We start from the raw sequence: 16,258 nt of genomic DNA, 5'->3' as shown, positions 1-16,258 counted from the left end.
CAGGAGGGGCCGCGATAGTGAGAGGCCTGCGCACCGCGATGAAGAGTGGCCCCCGCTTGCCACAACTGGAGAAAGCCCTCGCACAGAAACGAAGACCCAACACACCCAAAAATAAATAAATAAATTTAAAAAAAATAATAAAAAAAATAAATTGGCAGGCTCATATTCATTCAGCATTTATTCCAGACCTATAGTCCCTGGGCATCATATGAAACAATTAATTTGCCAGTGAACGGAGCTGGATCACTCAATCTAGTTGATGAGAGAAACACACAAACAAATTATTGCAGTTCCAATAAATGCTGTCCCAGAAGAAAGTTCTAAATTCATTTGGTCTCCAAAGAAGGGCATAATCACCTCTGCTTGGGTAGATCTGAGACTTCACAGAAGTGGAGATTCATACCTGGTCTCATTGGATGAAATGGAGTTTGCCAGAAGGAGGAAAGGAAGGACATTCCAGGAAGACCAATAGTATACTCTGAAGCCATCAGAATACAGTACCGTAACTTGGAAAAATTCACCAGCTCTGGGGCTGCAGCATAAAATACATAGAAGCAAGTTCAGGAGATGGGGTTTAGGGAAGCTGGGGCCAGGTCACAGAGAGCAGAATATTCCATTCTAAGGAGTCTGGATAGTATCTTGAAGGAAATGAGTAGGTTTTGAACGGTTTTAAACAAGGGAGAAAACAATCATAGTATTTTTAAAAGACGAGTCCAGCAGTCTGATTGGATTGGAGAGAGACCCAGGGCAGTGGTGGGTTAAGCGCCCACTCTGATGGTTTGGGCCCAACAAGAAGACATGAAGGCAAATCACAGGAAGGAGAGGAAGACACAGGGAAGAGAAACGTCAAGAAGGTGTCGTTGGTAAGACCTAGAAGTCCTTTGACATTTTTTGAGGAGAGGGAGAGAGGTGTGGTGGAAGGAAGGGAAGGGGGTAAACAGTGGAAAATTCTAACTAAATGAACCTTTTTAAAATAAAGTTACAGGTGCTGGGAATGAGGAAGTAAAGACCACAGCCCGACTTTCAAGAAACATGCATCATCCAAGGGAGAACATGAACAGAAACCAACAATTATGGAACAGGGTTTATTGTCTCACCTTGACTGCTGACTTCTAACCTCCAGAACTGCGAGACAATAGATTTCTGTTGCTTAAATCACCCAGTTTTGGAGCACTTTGTTAGGGCAGCCCTAGCAGACTTCTAGAAGAGCATCCGTATGAGAAATGAAGACCTCAAAACATTTTCACAATCATTCACACTGCAAAGAAAGTGCTTTGATCCCACCTTGTTGTCACAATGAAAAGAAAAGCTTTTACCCTGAGCTATGGGCAGAAGAAGCTCTGGAAAGCAGCTGAAGAGGAATGATCTGGAGATTAGAACAAGGAGTGAGTCTTTCTGTGACTATCTCCTTTCATCCAATCAGAGGAAACCAACTTTATTAGCATGGCCTCCTCTGCTACCACTTTCACTGATAGTTTAGGTTTATAGTCAGTGGTGTTATAGCAAATACAGAGTAAATACATGTACAGCAAACTGGCTCTTCAAAAGAAAAACGTGTACATACATGTTTATTACAGATTTTAACGATATGTAGCATTTAATTTACAAATAATAATACCCTTGGTTGTAACTTGTTAGCCAATTGATTCTCATGGAATGCTTTCATTGATTTTTACCAAACCCTTGCATCTGGAGCCAACCTCTAATTGCAATTAAACCATGACTGATAAATGGAGTTGCTTCCCAATCCACTAATTCTTCTCCCAATGAATGTGCTGTCATTAAATCTGATATGTGATTTTCTGTTAAACTATTTCTCACCCTTGTATTAATTATATTCATTAACTGAACACGTTCCAGCTTCGGCAGTAAATCAAGCTCTAATTTACCATGTCTACTGATTTCCATGGTGTAAATACTGCACAAGGACCAATTGCAAGCTACCGATGTGTCATCACTGAATGCAGATTTGGGGAGAAATGCCCAGTAGTGCCCCATTATGTAGTATTTCCACCATTCAGAGGCCATAGATGTAGATAACCCAAGAGCATAGGCTAAATGTACTAAAATATTTAGGCAGTGATGGATTTTAAGTATTATTGTCTTTGTTTTTGGTATAATGCATCTAATTGTAAGTTTGTATCACTTAATTTTGTATAACAGCTGTGTTTAACAACCAGCTCTCAAAATACCTAAAAATTTAACAACTGGCTCTCCTGGGCTGGTGCAAGCGAGCCCCAGCACACCACTGCATGTGGCTATTAACAGCTTGTAGATTTGCCCATTACGTGAACACAGGCAGAGTTTCCAAGCTACACCCTGAAGAGGAAATAATTGCACCTAATACAATATTACTCCTTCTCTTTCTACCACTCTTGCCCCAAGATGCAACCCATAGAGTTCAGCATCATCCATCATTAGTCATGAATACTGATTATATTCTTATGGTGTACACCAGCCTGTGAGCCCTTAAGATCAGGGACCGTGTGGCCACATCACCGAGCAGAGTCAGATACATGGTAGTTTCTCAGTGAATGTTTGCAGAACCAGTGACCTAAAATTATTACCTAGTGTTCCAAGCAATCACAAGTCTACTTAGGGTGCATGACTACTTTTTCCCCTTCGTTGTCCCTTTTCTGATCAATTTATAGACAAAATGGCATAAAACTAAACAGACAAAATGAACTGGGTCCACAGTCATTCTTGTCTTCCTCTTCTAAGCTTAGTTGTTAAAGAATGGCTGTTTGGCTTGGTGGGGGAATGAGCAAAATTGTCTGAATATCATCCTAGGAGCCCTCTCTGGATGGCTTGGACTCCAAGTCAGCTGGCATCAGCAGAAGGGGCTGCATCCAGTGGGACCAGTAACTTTCTCCCTCTAGAAGGAAGGTACATAACGTCCTATAGGCCCCGAGGGAGGTCCGTAAGTGCTGGACAGCTAATATTCCCAGACAACTTCTACCTACAGTTGGCTGCCCAACCCTAGATTACCTGCTACCAAGCAAGCTGTGTATTCCCCACGGGCCTGGGTACTCTCTCACCTGTGCTGTAAAAAAAGAGTCCTGGGGCTTCCTTGGCGGTGCAGTGGTTGAGAATCTGCCTGCCAATGCAGGGGACACGGGTTCGAGCCCTGGTCTGGGAAGATCCCACATGCCGCGAAGCAACTGGGCCCGTGAGCCACAATTACTGAGCCTGCGCGTCTGGAGCCTGTGCTCCACAACAAGAGAGGCCACGACAGTGAGAGGCCCATGCACCGCGATGAAGAGTGGCCCCCGCTCGCCACAACTAGAGAAAGCCCTCGCACAGAAACGAAGACCCAACACAGCCATAAATACATAAATAAATAAATTTAAAAAAAAAACCCACCGAGAAGAGTTTAAAAAAAAAAAAAAGAGTCCTGCAGAGAGGTGGGGTCCAGCCACTGGGGTGGAGACCCACACTGAGGGTCTATCAGTGCCCTGGCCCAGCACAACTTTCTGGGACAATGAGAAAATCAGGGGTAGAGCCCTTCTCTTCTCTCAATGCCCCCGGCCTCTGTTAGTTTTTCACTTCCCCAGTAAAGCCTGTATTATAACCCAAATGGTGTAACGCTGTTGAATTGGCCTCAAACCCAGATGGGATTCACTTGGCAGAACAGGTAGGGTCCCAGAGGAACCCCCCTTCAGATCAGGCACCCACGATGTTCCACGTTAGCTGGGACTCTATGCATGTGGTTCCAGGGGAAAGCCTGAGCCAAGGAATCCAACAACCTGGAGGCCAGCAGTCCCTACAATAGATGTGTGATTTGGTGACAGTTTTTCTAGATCCCTAGTCCTCAAATGGCTTATCTCTGAATTTCCAATAACACACAAGCTGAAAAGCAAAAGACGGTCAAACAAAACAAAACTCTAAATGTCCCTCGATGCCACGAAGCCCACTGAGCTACCGCACTTGATGTCATATGATGTTTACGTGGTAATTTCTTGCTGATGCCCGGAGGGAACTAGGGGCCCAGGGTTCACAGTCCAGAACCTAAAGGGGCGGCTTTGTTCTGGGATCCTTTGGAGTACGATGAAAGAGGTATAAGAGACTCAGTTCTTCCAGATGTTGTGACATGAATATGTAACAAACAAATGGTAAAAGGTGAATCTTAGTTCACTGAAGGCTCTACAGATGATCCGACAAAAAGAAGGAAGGTCCCCAAAAGATGCCAAATTATACACCAGCATATTTTGTTCCTTTCAGTCTTTTCTGATCATCACTGGGAAGCAAACACCCAGGGTCATCAGCAAGACGCAGTTGACGACCACCTTAACAAATGCAACACACAAGGTAACTCTACACCAGTTGCCGCTGACCGACATTTTGAAAAATATTTGAGAGACCGTCTGGGGCACCACGTGGTCAGACCACACTGACTAAAAGAATAGCAAGCTCTTCATGCTTCTGCTTCAAGAGTTCAAGGGCTATACGGAAGCAAATTGATCCAAGTCCAAAGGAAATTGGAGTGCATTTTATGTTATTCTCTGATGCCTCTGCAAAGATAGAATAATTCTTTGCCGAGGGTCAGGAAAATGAAACTGAGCTTTGCTTCTCGTGCAGTACAGCTCAGCATTGGCAAGCACAACGGGGTCGTTGTCTTCACATCTTCACATCACCCCAGCTGCTACCCTACAACTAGTCCTGCTACGCTTTCAGATCAGGCACCCACAATGTTCCATATTTTTTATGTTGGGAATTATATTGTTGGTTGAGACTGTCAAGTAATTACCAACAGCAAAAACAAACAAACAAACAAACAAACCCAGCACAAACAGAATAGCTTGCAGCCCTAGGTGCTGACACATACCTCTGACTCTAGCCCTGTTGAGAAGATGCTTTTTGAACAGGGAAAAAAGGCAGCAGTAATAACAGCCATAGCCACAGAAGCTGGTTACAATAAACGCTGTCAATAAATTGTTTGTAATATGACATTAATTGTGATTGAAGAGCTCTACCTACAGTTTCTGTCTGCAGACTCCCAGATGTTTTCTTTGTGCTACTTGAATCCCAAAGCCCTGTGAGAAAGACTGAAGGTCACCGCAAAACTCAAACGTGAATAGCTCGGTTTTGATGGAAGTAGCTAATGTCAAAATATTTTCCATAACCTATTTATTCATTGCACATCTACCTTCTAACTAACACTGTTGTTTCCACACACAACAGTGTAACATAAAGACATTCTTGTGATATAATATTAAGTGAACAAAGAAGGCAGCCTATGTACACACAAGGTTCCTTTGTATCGCTCACATCCATTCAACAAATACCTACAGCATTTGTATTCAGCAATTTCTATCTTTATTTGGAGCTCTGGAACTAGGTCATTTATTTTCCCTTTTTAAAAAAACCCAGCATATTTTTTCAAGGTTGGTATCGTTGTTTTGATTCTTTCATCTAGCACATAATAACGGTGCAAGCTATGTTTATCTTAAGGATATAGGATAATTCTTAGAGGGCTCTGAAACCCACCAAGAGAGGAGCATCTGAGATTTTTTAAGGTATTCATGGTGTAAGTTCTTAGCATTCAAACCTACGGTAAATGGTTTCAAGATGGACAATATAACACTGATTACCAAACTCCAAATTAACATTCATGTTCCGCTTCTAAGATGACACACCTGGTTTTGCTTACAAGTGAGTTTAATTTCTTTAATAACTACCAATTGGCAGATTATGCCTTGCATAGTCATTGAATTTCAGTGTTTTGAAACCAGCCTACCTGTATTTCAACAACCTTGTCAGTAGTTTCAGATCTAATCATCAAACCATAGTGGCAGATGCAAAAAAGTGCAAAGCACCATGATTTAGGAATTTATAATTTCCAATAAAACAGATGTATGTAAAAAAGTTAAACTGTAAGAATTATTTATAACTTTAACACGTTAAGACAATACTAGAAGAAATGTCAGTTTTGGTGCATGACTGAGTATATGGATTCAAACTCAGATCTGACTGGCTCCAAACTCTGTGCTCTTGGGTTGGACATAGATATTTCCAGAAAAGGTCTGCCAAACTTGCTCTAACCACTAACCTCAGAATTTGTCTTTCAGCAAAATGTCTCTGAAAGGCTCAGCTTTCTTTCACAAAGAGGAGACATAAGGCAATTGCGAGATGGGAAGACCTTGATACAAGTCTTGGGGGCTGGTCTGCAGAAGGGACTCTGGAATGTTCTTCCCCAGCAGGGGCATCTCATGTCATCTGTTGTTCTGGAATATTAAGGACACTTTCCAGATTAATTGATAATGACAATTATAGCAGTGGTCGGCGTTCCTAAATGCCTGCATGTTAAGGTTTAGAGGACTTTTACATGAGAAACTGTGCCATGGAAAGATCATCTGTCCTGGTTTTGAGCTTGTCCTATAGTTTATAAGTTGTTATCAACTGGGGGAAACTGGGTGAAAGGGACACTGGACCTCTGTGTCCTATGTTGGCAACTTCTTGTGAACCTATAATTATTTTAAATTTTTATATTACAAAAAATATTGTAACTCTGTAGTTCAGCAGGAGGGACACACATTTTCCAAGGTCAGAAGTAGAAGAGGCTCTCCTTGCAACTCCTAAACAGACCACCTCCCTGCGCTCCTCTCATTCCTGGAGCCAGGGTTTCCAGCTGGGGCTGGAGGTGGCCTGGGGTGGAATTTGGAATTCAGAGTCAGGGGCGGGGTTGTGGCCCTGGCTCTCCCACTAACCAACTCTGTGATCTTCGTCACATTCCTTAGCTCTGAATCTGTTTCTTTATCTGTCAAATATGTCTGCCTTTTTCAGAAAAGGCCACCTTCAGTTTAAATGAGATAGTGATGGTTCCTTGAGACAATATGCATGAAGGTCCAGGTAGCTGCAATACGACATACAAACGTGGGCTTTTTCTGAAAATCATCTTTGTCAGATTTGGCCCAAGAGTCCTGTGTGAGGCCAGTAGCCTGACCCATGAGATGCTCAAGTCCCTCGGTTTTTGCTGCAGTAGAAGTTCTTGAGATGCTCATGACTCAATGGGCTTGAGTCTTTGCCTCTGAACCTCACCACGAGCCCAGCACCTCTACTCAAAAGAAGCAGATCTGCTCCTCTTCGTTTTTTACAGCTGCTTGCATCACCCTTCTCACACTCCGCGGCCCCCAGACTGTCATGCTGCCGGTACTAGTCAGATATGTCCCCACCATCATGGCAGATCCATCATCAGCTGTGACTCAGGGCAAGTCCCCAAGCTGCTTTCCAGGGCTTCTAGTTGGAGGTTTTGTCCTGCCCTGGCCTGTGCCGCAGAGCTGGGCAGTGGCACTGAGCAAAGTCAAAAGTGCCCAAGTGCAAGAGGATTCTTTCCCCATGGAAAGGTGAAGACCAGCATGGCTGCATGAGCTTTGCTTTGACCTTGAAGCCACATGGGTCCTGGAAGCACGAGCTGGCCTGCCTGATTTCCTGCTCTAACCTGCAGACCTGGAGAGCTCTCCCTCCTGCTCATGTCCAGTGCGTGGGTCGAGTTTACTCAGGAAAACAGGGGCCGTGCTATCCCTTCCACGTATGATGAGTCTTAGTTCAGGGGAAGGGAAACATTGAGGCAGTTATTTCGGGAAAGCTGGGGGTCTCTGCTGTGGTCTGGGGACCAGCAGCATCCACATCACCTGGGAAATGATTAGAAATGCAAAATGGGGAGGGCAAACCCCAGACCTACTGAGTCAGTTACCCCGGGAGTAGAGCCCAGCAATCTCGCTTTAACAAGCCACCCTCCCACCCAGCGCTTCTGATGCATGAGAACTACTTTGAGCTTCTGGAAAGTTGCTATGGATCTTACACCTGCCTGCAACTGCTCCTGAGTCTCACGTGTCTGCCTCTCTTTGGGAAACTCTACCCCAGGACCATTCAAGGGGAGCAGATTCTGAGAAATATGTTTCCCAGCTTCTCCTCCACAGAGGAGAACTTAGACAGGAATATTAGTGGTATCAAAGAAACAGGTCAGCACAGCCAGTCAGCATGAACTTATGACAGATGCCCCTGAGACAGTTCTGGCCATATTCACAAGGAGTCATTCACCAAGTCATGTACCAGATCCTTGTCTTCAAGGGTGTCCCCTTAAAGCCTCACCCAGGGCTTTTAAGAGCTGGACTATGTGCCCAAGAAACATATTTCTACCCCAGGGATGGTCACAACCCTCCCCCTTTACATGAGAGTTTCACATTAAAAAAGTCCTTGAGGTACAAGTAGGGAGTACATAAGTAACACCAAAGTGGGAAGAACTTGAGCCAAAGTAGTTAACAGAGAACTAAAGGAGTGACGTGGGGTTACTAGTAATGGAATGCTAACATTCTGGCTCACCTTTCCGTTTCATAATTGGAAATTTATATATGCAAATATATGGAAATTATATGCAAACACCCCCAGGATTAAACAGTCACTAACATTTCATGTTATGCATAAGTATATTAGGTCAGTTTCCTAATTGACGCAAAGGTATTTTGGCAGCACTGGGCAACTGCAAGGAAGGTGGAAACGGAAGGGGAAGATGGAGAGGCAGGTGAGAGTGCAAGGATGCCAAAAGCAAACAGCATTGACTGGACTATCAAGAGACCGCTGGTAGATTGCATTTATTAAAAATTTTAAACACTTGTGGGCACCCACCATGAGCCCGGCACTGTGTTAGGTCCCAAAAACTTAAGGAAGAATAAGACACAGTCCTTCTTTTCAAGTGGTTGTATTCCAGTAGCCAGATAGACACACATACAAAAAATTTAAAACAATATAATTAGGGCTGCGGTTAAGATTGTGGGTAACTCGTGATGTGATCATTGGAGAGAGGAACTATTGCTTCTTGGGGGATGTGCTGGATATCTTTTATTTGCCTCTCTGTATCTGCTTTCAATCTTTCAGCGCCCTCTAGGTGGGCTGCCTGTGGTCACCAGCCTCCAAGACAGCTCCCAGTGATCTGCATCCCCTGGTATTTATGTTTCTGCATAACCCTCTCCCACATTGTATTAAGGTTGATTTATGTCAGAAGAGATACATGACTTTCAAAGCTAGGTCTAAAAGACATCACAGCTTCTCCACTGCTCTCTCCCTCTCTTCAATCACCTGCTCTGGGAGAAGCAAGTGGCCATGTCATCAGGACACTCGGGTAACCTTATGGAGAGGCCCACAAGATGTGGAACTGAGGCCTCTAACCAACAGCGATGTGAGTGAACAATCTTGGAAGCAAATTCTCCAGCCTTCAGATGACTATGACCTCAACCGGCTTCTTAAATTAACCTCGTAAGAGACCCTGAGCCACAATCCAGCTAAGCCTCTCCACAATTCCTGCTCCACAGAAACAGGATAATGTCTGCTATTTAAGCTACTAAGTTTTGGAGCTTTGTTACACAGAAATAGATAACTAATACACTGGCCTATAGACTGCATCAGCAGTCTCCCTTGCCCTCTCACTTCCAGTTGGGTTCAGCTAATAAGGGTTATGAAGAGAGAGTGAAGGTAGAAAACAGAGTGAATTGGGGAAATTTGCCTACCAGGCTTTGTGGTCAGCCCCATAGAGCTACTGTCACCAGGTCCTAGTGATGACACTCTTCCCCTGCCCTTTTAGGCCCTGATGTTACGAACTCCAGCATCCTGTCATCTTTCCCTTGTAACTTCCATATACCCAGACCATACCTTTGTAAACAACCCCTTTATGAACCCTCCTCAAATTACCCAATTTGAGTATGCACCTGTTTCCTTCCTGCTGAAACCATGGCTAACATAAACAGTGAAACTCAGGAAGTCTCAAAAAAGTAATATTTGATCCGAGTCTTGAAGGATGAGTGTAATCTTGTCAAATAAAAAGGGAAGAGCAACACATGTTCTTGTATCAGTAGCCACAGGCGAGTAGAATATCTCATTCCAATATTGTTACAGCTATGGTTGCTCAGTTCCAAGCGACACCATCCACACTGTGTTCTAAGTGGATGACACAGAGAATTAGGCAATAGCATCATAATTGTAGGACTGGATTTCAGTCCATATCCAAAGGTGCATACGAAATATTATTTTCCAACTTTTCTACAGTTCAATTTCTATTTCTATTTCAAACAACCCATCCCATAGGCAACAAAGTTTCTTAATTTGAGATTTCTGCTCTCCCTCCCCTAGGATGAAATGGGGCAATAGGAGATTTAAAATTTTTTCAGCAAATATTTCAAAAACACCCAGCAGTGTTTAATAACATTTTATTTCTTTGGAATACACTAATTCAGTATTCGTTATAGTTCACTGTAGGTTAGATCAGAGTTCAGGGTGGCCAGTGAAAAGAGGTTCTGTCACACAGCCGATTAGGCTGAATGTGATTCAGGAGCACATTTAATCTCTGTAAGAGAGCAAATAACTTTTAACGACTTTGGTCCATCCACTGTTTGTATGCAAATAGGAATGCTAATTATATACATAAGTTTTATCTACTCAATACAGCAGCTCAGCACGGCGTCTACTTGGAAGTCTTCTGTCAGAACTTTGTGAGAATTGTTTGAGTTGCTTTTAGCATTTAAAATACATTTCTTTTAAAAAGACTCAGATTCAGTCTAGTAACTAATTTACATTGACCTTCCACCCAATTAGTGCCCACCAGTGAAGCTTAACCACAGCTTGACAGCGATGTTGGCAAAAAATGGCCAAATGCATTAGAATATAATCTGTACGATCAATGAGGCACACTGAAATCTTTTCAAATCCAGATTATGAAAAAACCCTTGAAATAACTAATTAAAATAAGAACCGACCACCCATTCAACCAGCTGAGCTGAAGTATTTACTTAATAAGGTTACTGGCAATAACATTGGAGCCAAGGGAGCAGGATGGAAAAGACCCCCATATCACAAAGGCCCAATTGAAGCCAAAATTAAGTATGCTGATCCTTGCTTTCAACCTGAGATAAGATGTGGAAATGCTAGAGCTTACCATTGATTAAGCAGCTGTTCGGAATTCCCTTACTTCTTTTTTCTGCTTTCACAGAACACCTGCTGGGGAAGTGCACAAAATTGCAAGACACTTGGAAACCAGGACATGAACTTATCTTTACATCCTGGTGTAGTAACCCCAAGTATCTATCATAAACACCAAACTGAGAGTTAAACCACAGGAGACAAGGCTATGATTTTCTTCCTAGCCAGTTATATTAAGAAAAGCACTTGTGGTATTCTGCGTCCAAGGTACAAGGATAGTTCTAGTTTAAAATATTTGTTTCTGTTGTCCTGTCATTGGCCAGCTGGGAGCTCTCTGCAGTTCCACTGATTGGATGGAGAAGGAGGAAGCCACCCTCCACCTTCCATGATCACTCCACCCCATCAGTTTCTTGGGAGACAATAAAGATGACATGTTTCAGGTATATACACACCCACCTGATTCACAAACCACATGTCCAATTCTTTTGTTTTGAAAAGAGTCTTTATACTATGTTCAAACTAGATGAGGCTAGTTTGTGCTGTGGTAACATCCTCCAAATCTCAGTGGCTTCAAAGATTGATCTCTCACTTGTAGGACACGTTCTTCGTTGTTGTCTGAGGGCTCTCTTCTAAGTCATCCTCACAATGGGACCCAAGCTGATGGAGCAGCCAACCGTCTGGAATGTTGCCTGGCTCTATGCCAAATAACACACTCATTCTTTAAACTTCTGCTTATATTTCATTGGCCAAAGTATGTCACCAGAACATGCTGGAGTCAACCCCGCCATGTGCATGAAGTAATAAAAATCAGAATATTTATGAACAGTTCCATGACCCTTCAAAAAGTTCTACATATTCCTCCCAGGAAGGGATAGTCACAAAGGTAGAAAAGTGAAAGGAAACAGAAGCAAAAGGAAGTAAAGCAAAGCAAAGAGCAGATCAGAGATGCGGATGTGAGAAAACGTGAGGAAAGGATGGAATTTGTGGAGATGATTTTTAGTCACTCATATGACCTATATTTAGATTTTTGACAGTTGCATATGCACAAGAAATTTCTCTTCTCACCTTCTCCCAACTTTGGCTCTTCAACTGATAAAGAATGACAGGCAGAGGAGGGTGATAAGCTGACAAGACAGCACCATGCTGTGTGTGTGTGTGTGTGTGTGTGTGTGTGTGTGTGTGTGTGTGAATGTGTGTGCTGGTGTGGAAGAGCTGTCATGTGAGGCAGGTTGTTTTATTAATCCTCCAAGAAAATGACCAGGGTGGAGGAGTCTGAAAATGAGTGTCAGCAACAAATAGCTCCATTATGGCACTCGTAGGTGTCCGCACCTTATCTCTACCAGGAGCTCCTTGGCCAAGGAAGAAGGAAGTGTTGGAGATTCTGTAGCTCTCCAATCACAATTTTCAGTACATGGAAATGTGTGGGTCCAAAAATATCTCAGGCCCGAGGATGGATGCTCAGATTTGGGAAACAAAATGAATGCCCCAAACACAGATGCCCCTATTGAACATGAACCTAAGATATATTAAATAAATTTTTTTTTAAATCCAGTGGGTAAAGGATGAGCTATTTCATAAAGAGGACTAGGAAATCAGGAAGTTCTCCGGAAAGAAATCTATCTAGATACTTGCTGCAGCATTTCACTCACTGACATAAATTCTAGCTGCATTAGGGATTAATTAAACCACTGCATTTCAATTAAACCACTAAAAGAAAAACTTAGAAGAAACTAGGTAAATACATAGTGTCTGGATGGGAAGGACTTTTTAAACATAAAGCTACAGGAATTTAATTACAAGAGAAAATAGCAATAGATTTTACTACAGAAAATTTTAACTTATTTGTCCAAAAATCAAAATAAAAGGTGTGTCAAACTGGGGCAGGGGAGGGGTGGGGGGAATGGTACCTAATGTGATAGGCAAAATGTGAAAGGCAAAGATGAACAAATCTTCACTATGTTAAGGGCTCTCACAATTCAATAACGTAACAAAGAATATGGCTAAACATAAAAAGTCAGCTTCTACTAGTGAATAAAGGAATGAGGGTAGGTAGACCAAGGGGAGAGGCCATAGATTGGGGAGGCCAGGAATAAGGACAGCACCACGGTTCAGTATGTCCCACGGGCAGACTGGTAAGGGTACCTACCGTAGACCCACCAGGTGTACACCCAGGTACCTCCAATCTCTCCCAATCAGGCCCTCTACCCCGTCTACCCCCTATACTTCCACAGCAGTTGCTGAGTCCACCAGTCTCTCTAAAATTAGTCACAAATATTCTAAGCATGACGAACAGTACTGAGTCAGACACATTTATCTCATGTCATTTTCATTTGTTTAGTTTTTGGCTATCCCAATAAATAGCAAGTCTCCTAAGAGTGTGAGCTTCCTGTCTTTATGACAGGCAGCTTGATGAAGTGAAAAGAACAATAAATTTTTTTATTAGTTATCTATTTTATACACATCAGTGCATACATGTCAATCCCAATCTCCCAATTCATCCCACCACCACCCCGCCTGCTTCCCCCCTTGGTGTCCATACATTTGAAAAGAAGAATAAATTGATTCAAAGTTGCACCTCCCCACCTGCACCCCTGCTGCTTAGTGTGTAACCTTAGGTAAGCCTCCACTCCTATCTGTAAAGTAGAGATGATTATATTCGATACCTTCTTTGCCAGGTTAACATGGAATCCAATGTCTTGATAAATTTAAAGTGTCATAAATCATAAAGTCTTATATAAGTTCCCAAGAAGTTTACCATCACTTTTCATACATAATAAAAACAATAACAATGAACATTTTTTGTATGGTGCCAAGTACTCTGTCAGATGCTTTATTTACGTAGTAACCCTATAAGGCCAGTAGTATTATCTTCATTTTCAGATAAGAAAACTGAGAGACATAAGGAGGTTGAGTAACTTGCCCAAGACCATGGATAAATGGCAAAGAAGGGACTCCTTTATTACTTTGTATTTTCCTTTGTGTCTAGCAGACTGTATCCCACATACTGCATTCAGTAAACATGGATGACATGATTAAGCTTATTTATACTGTTCATGTAGCAAAACAGCCTTTGTAGGCTCCCCTGCTGTAATAGGCTTTTATTACATGTTTACATCTAAAGAACATAACTTGCCCTGAGGTTTACCAGAAGTCCTGCAATACTCCGCTTTGTGTAAGCTGGTGTGACCACATTTAAAGCCAGGTGGCATTAACTTTCTCCTTTCAAGCTTTTCACTCTTTGTCACTAGCTATAAATAAGTCTCCTCCCTGGTAGGTAGTACTTAAAATTTTTCATCTGACTTTCTATCTCCCTGAGCATCTCAACCAGGTAATCCTTGGGGACAACTAGACTGTCAGAGTGATACCTGCATCGACCTCCTGCATCTCACAGTGTCAGCCAGACCATAAGGGCCCTGAAGTGCTTGATTCACTATGGTGACAACACTGCTTCTTCCGGATTTTATCTTCCCTTTGCCCTTGAATTTGTAGTTTCCAAGTTGCAGTATTTACAACAGTCCTGAAATATATTTACTGTTTTTATCTGCAGGTGAAGACTCTGATTCAAAGAAGCCAGATATAAAATATGCTTCTTTACAAGCTCGACTGCAAAATAAACAAATCCACTGTCTTTGTCTTTGCCTTCCTGTGACAGCTCACACAAGTTTAAAGCAACTTTATTGTATCCCCTAAGAAAACCCCCCTAAAAGTCAGAATTTCGGAGTTTACATTTTACAGATGAGGATCAGAGGCCCAGGGAGGGGACGTGCTTTGTTACGCCAAAGATCTGATTTGGTCTTAACTCAGTAAGCAAGGTCCCCGACTCAGGTCTTCAGGAATCAATCTGAAAGGCTGGCAAAATGAAGTTTACTTCATTCCACCCCCCACTCACCGTGGATTGCAGGTGACCCTGAGGGGAGAAAAAAGGGGCTCCTCAGAATTCTGGTTCCTGTTCCCCAGGCATGTTCAATCACCTCTACACAATGAACATTTGAAAATTACACAGAGCTCAAGAGCTTGAAATCTCTTTACCAGCTAATCACACCATTCTGAGCAGTGAGAATCCTGGAGAAGAAAGAGCACAACGTTACTCCATTTGTGTTACGCTGGTGATGTTTACTCACTCATCATTGGTCAGGGAGCTCTGGCCCCTCTTGCCTTTCTGGCTCCCATTTGGAAAACATCATATGAGATTAAATTAAAGGCATCACCAACCTCGTGCTTTACTTGGTGCTTAAAGCTGTCTGGAAGGACCCCCCCGGGCATCACAACTGAATAGCTGGATCATCTGCCTGGTATGATCCCCTTTGCTCTGGATTCTTGAGAGAAATCGTTTGTTTGCATCAAGTCTTACAGCATCAGTCCTAGAGCGCTGGCAAGTGCAGCCACGCAAAGCCATCGATCTCACCAGTTCTCATATTCATGCCAGGAAATTCTCAGTTACGCCTGAAATTCCCAAGAAGCTTCAGGGCTCTTGGAGCATCTGAAGAGGAGGGAGCAAACAGAAAATAAAAAACACTGGCAGCCAATGAATCGAGTGAAGAGTAGGTGGTGGAGGCTGCTGATAGACCTCTCTCTCTCTCTGACATCCTTGGCTATCACCCCTCATCTACTCCTGCAGACACTGGAGCAGACAGACTGCACCAGCTCTGTTGTAAAGGGGATGGTAGTATCATCATAAGTGGCACGCTTTACTTGGGAAGGGACGATGAATTTAAACCAGTGAATTCCTTGGAGGAAGAGAGTGAGTCATCAAGGAAAGGAGGAAGGGGATGTTATCTGCTTTCCCAGGCTTTTACCTCCTGGCTTTATAGCTGCCTCCTCTGTTCTGCTCCACAGCCTTCTGTTTTAAATTAGCACTAAATGAAATAGAATTAAAATATGATGGAATAGCCTTTGGGTGACTCTGCTTTGCATCTAAATCCTTGAAAAACATTGGAATTCCAAATTCCGAACACTTTCGTATTCAAGGAATAATTTGAGTTTGAGGATAAGAGTGATTTTTTTATAGCTTCTTTGTAGTAAAGAAGAAAATATTGCTACATTTAACAAGGAAGAATGTGATGGGGTTGAAGAGGAAAGTTTACTGAAGCTAAGACACTAGCCCCTGATCCCTTGCCTCTGACTCTTCATATGAAAAGGGAGGAATTTGGAGGATGGATTTGACCTTTCTTAGGGTGTGAAGAAGTTTAGCAATATAGTTGTAGCCTTTAAACTGGCCCTACCTGGTACCAGGTATTCAGCTGGTTGACTTGCACTCGATGGAATGTAGGCACGAGGGCTGTGTCAGTGTATTCCTTATAGAGAGAGTGAAATTGATCACATTGAGTGTTCTACCTTTCTATTGCTGTGT

The 16,258-nt window shown here is 42.8% G+C and overlaps 1 long non-coding RNA gene across 1 annotated transcript in view; it reads left to right on the top strand.

Moving 5' to 3' along the window:
- The window catches only part of LOC309647405, a 138,888-nt gene extending 135,571 nt beyond the window's left edge, over positions 1-3,317 (top strand). The window contains exon 7 of the long non-coding RNA XR_014256022.1: positions 159-3,317. This is a non-coding gene — a long non-coding RNA (uncharacterized lncRNA). The remainder of the gene's footprint in view (positions 1-158) is intronic.
- Positions 3,318-16,258: the final 12,941 nt, after the last annotated feature.

The sequence above is a fragment of the Balaenoptera physalus genome (genome assembly GCF_965194825.1).
Source record: "Balaenoptera physalus genome assembly, chromosome: 18".
NCBI lineage: Eukaryota > Metazoa > Chordata > Mammalia > Artiodactyla > Balaenopteridae > Balaenoptera > Balaenoptera physalus.
The sequence above is the reverse complement of the archived record's forward strand: the minus strand, read 5'-3'. Positions and strand labels throughout refer to the sequence as shown.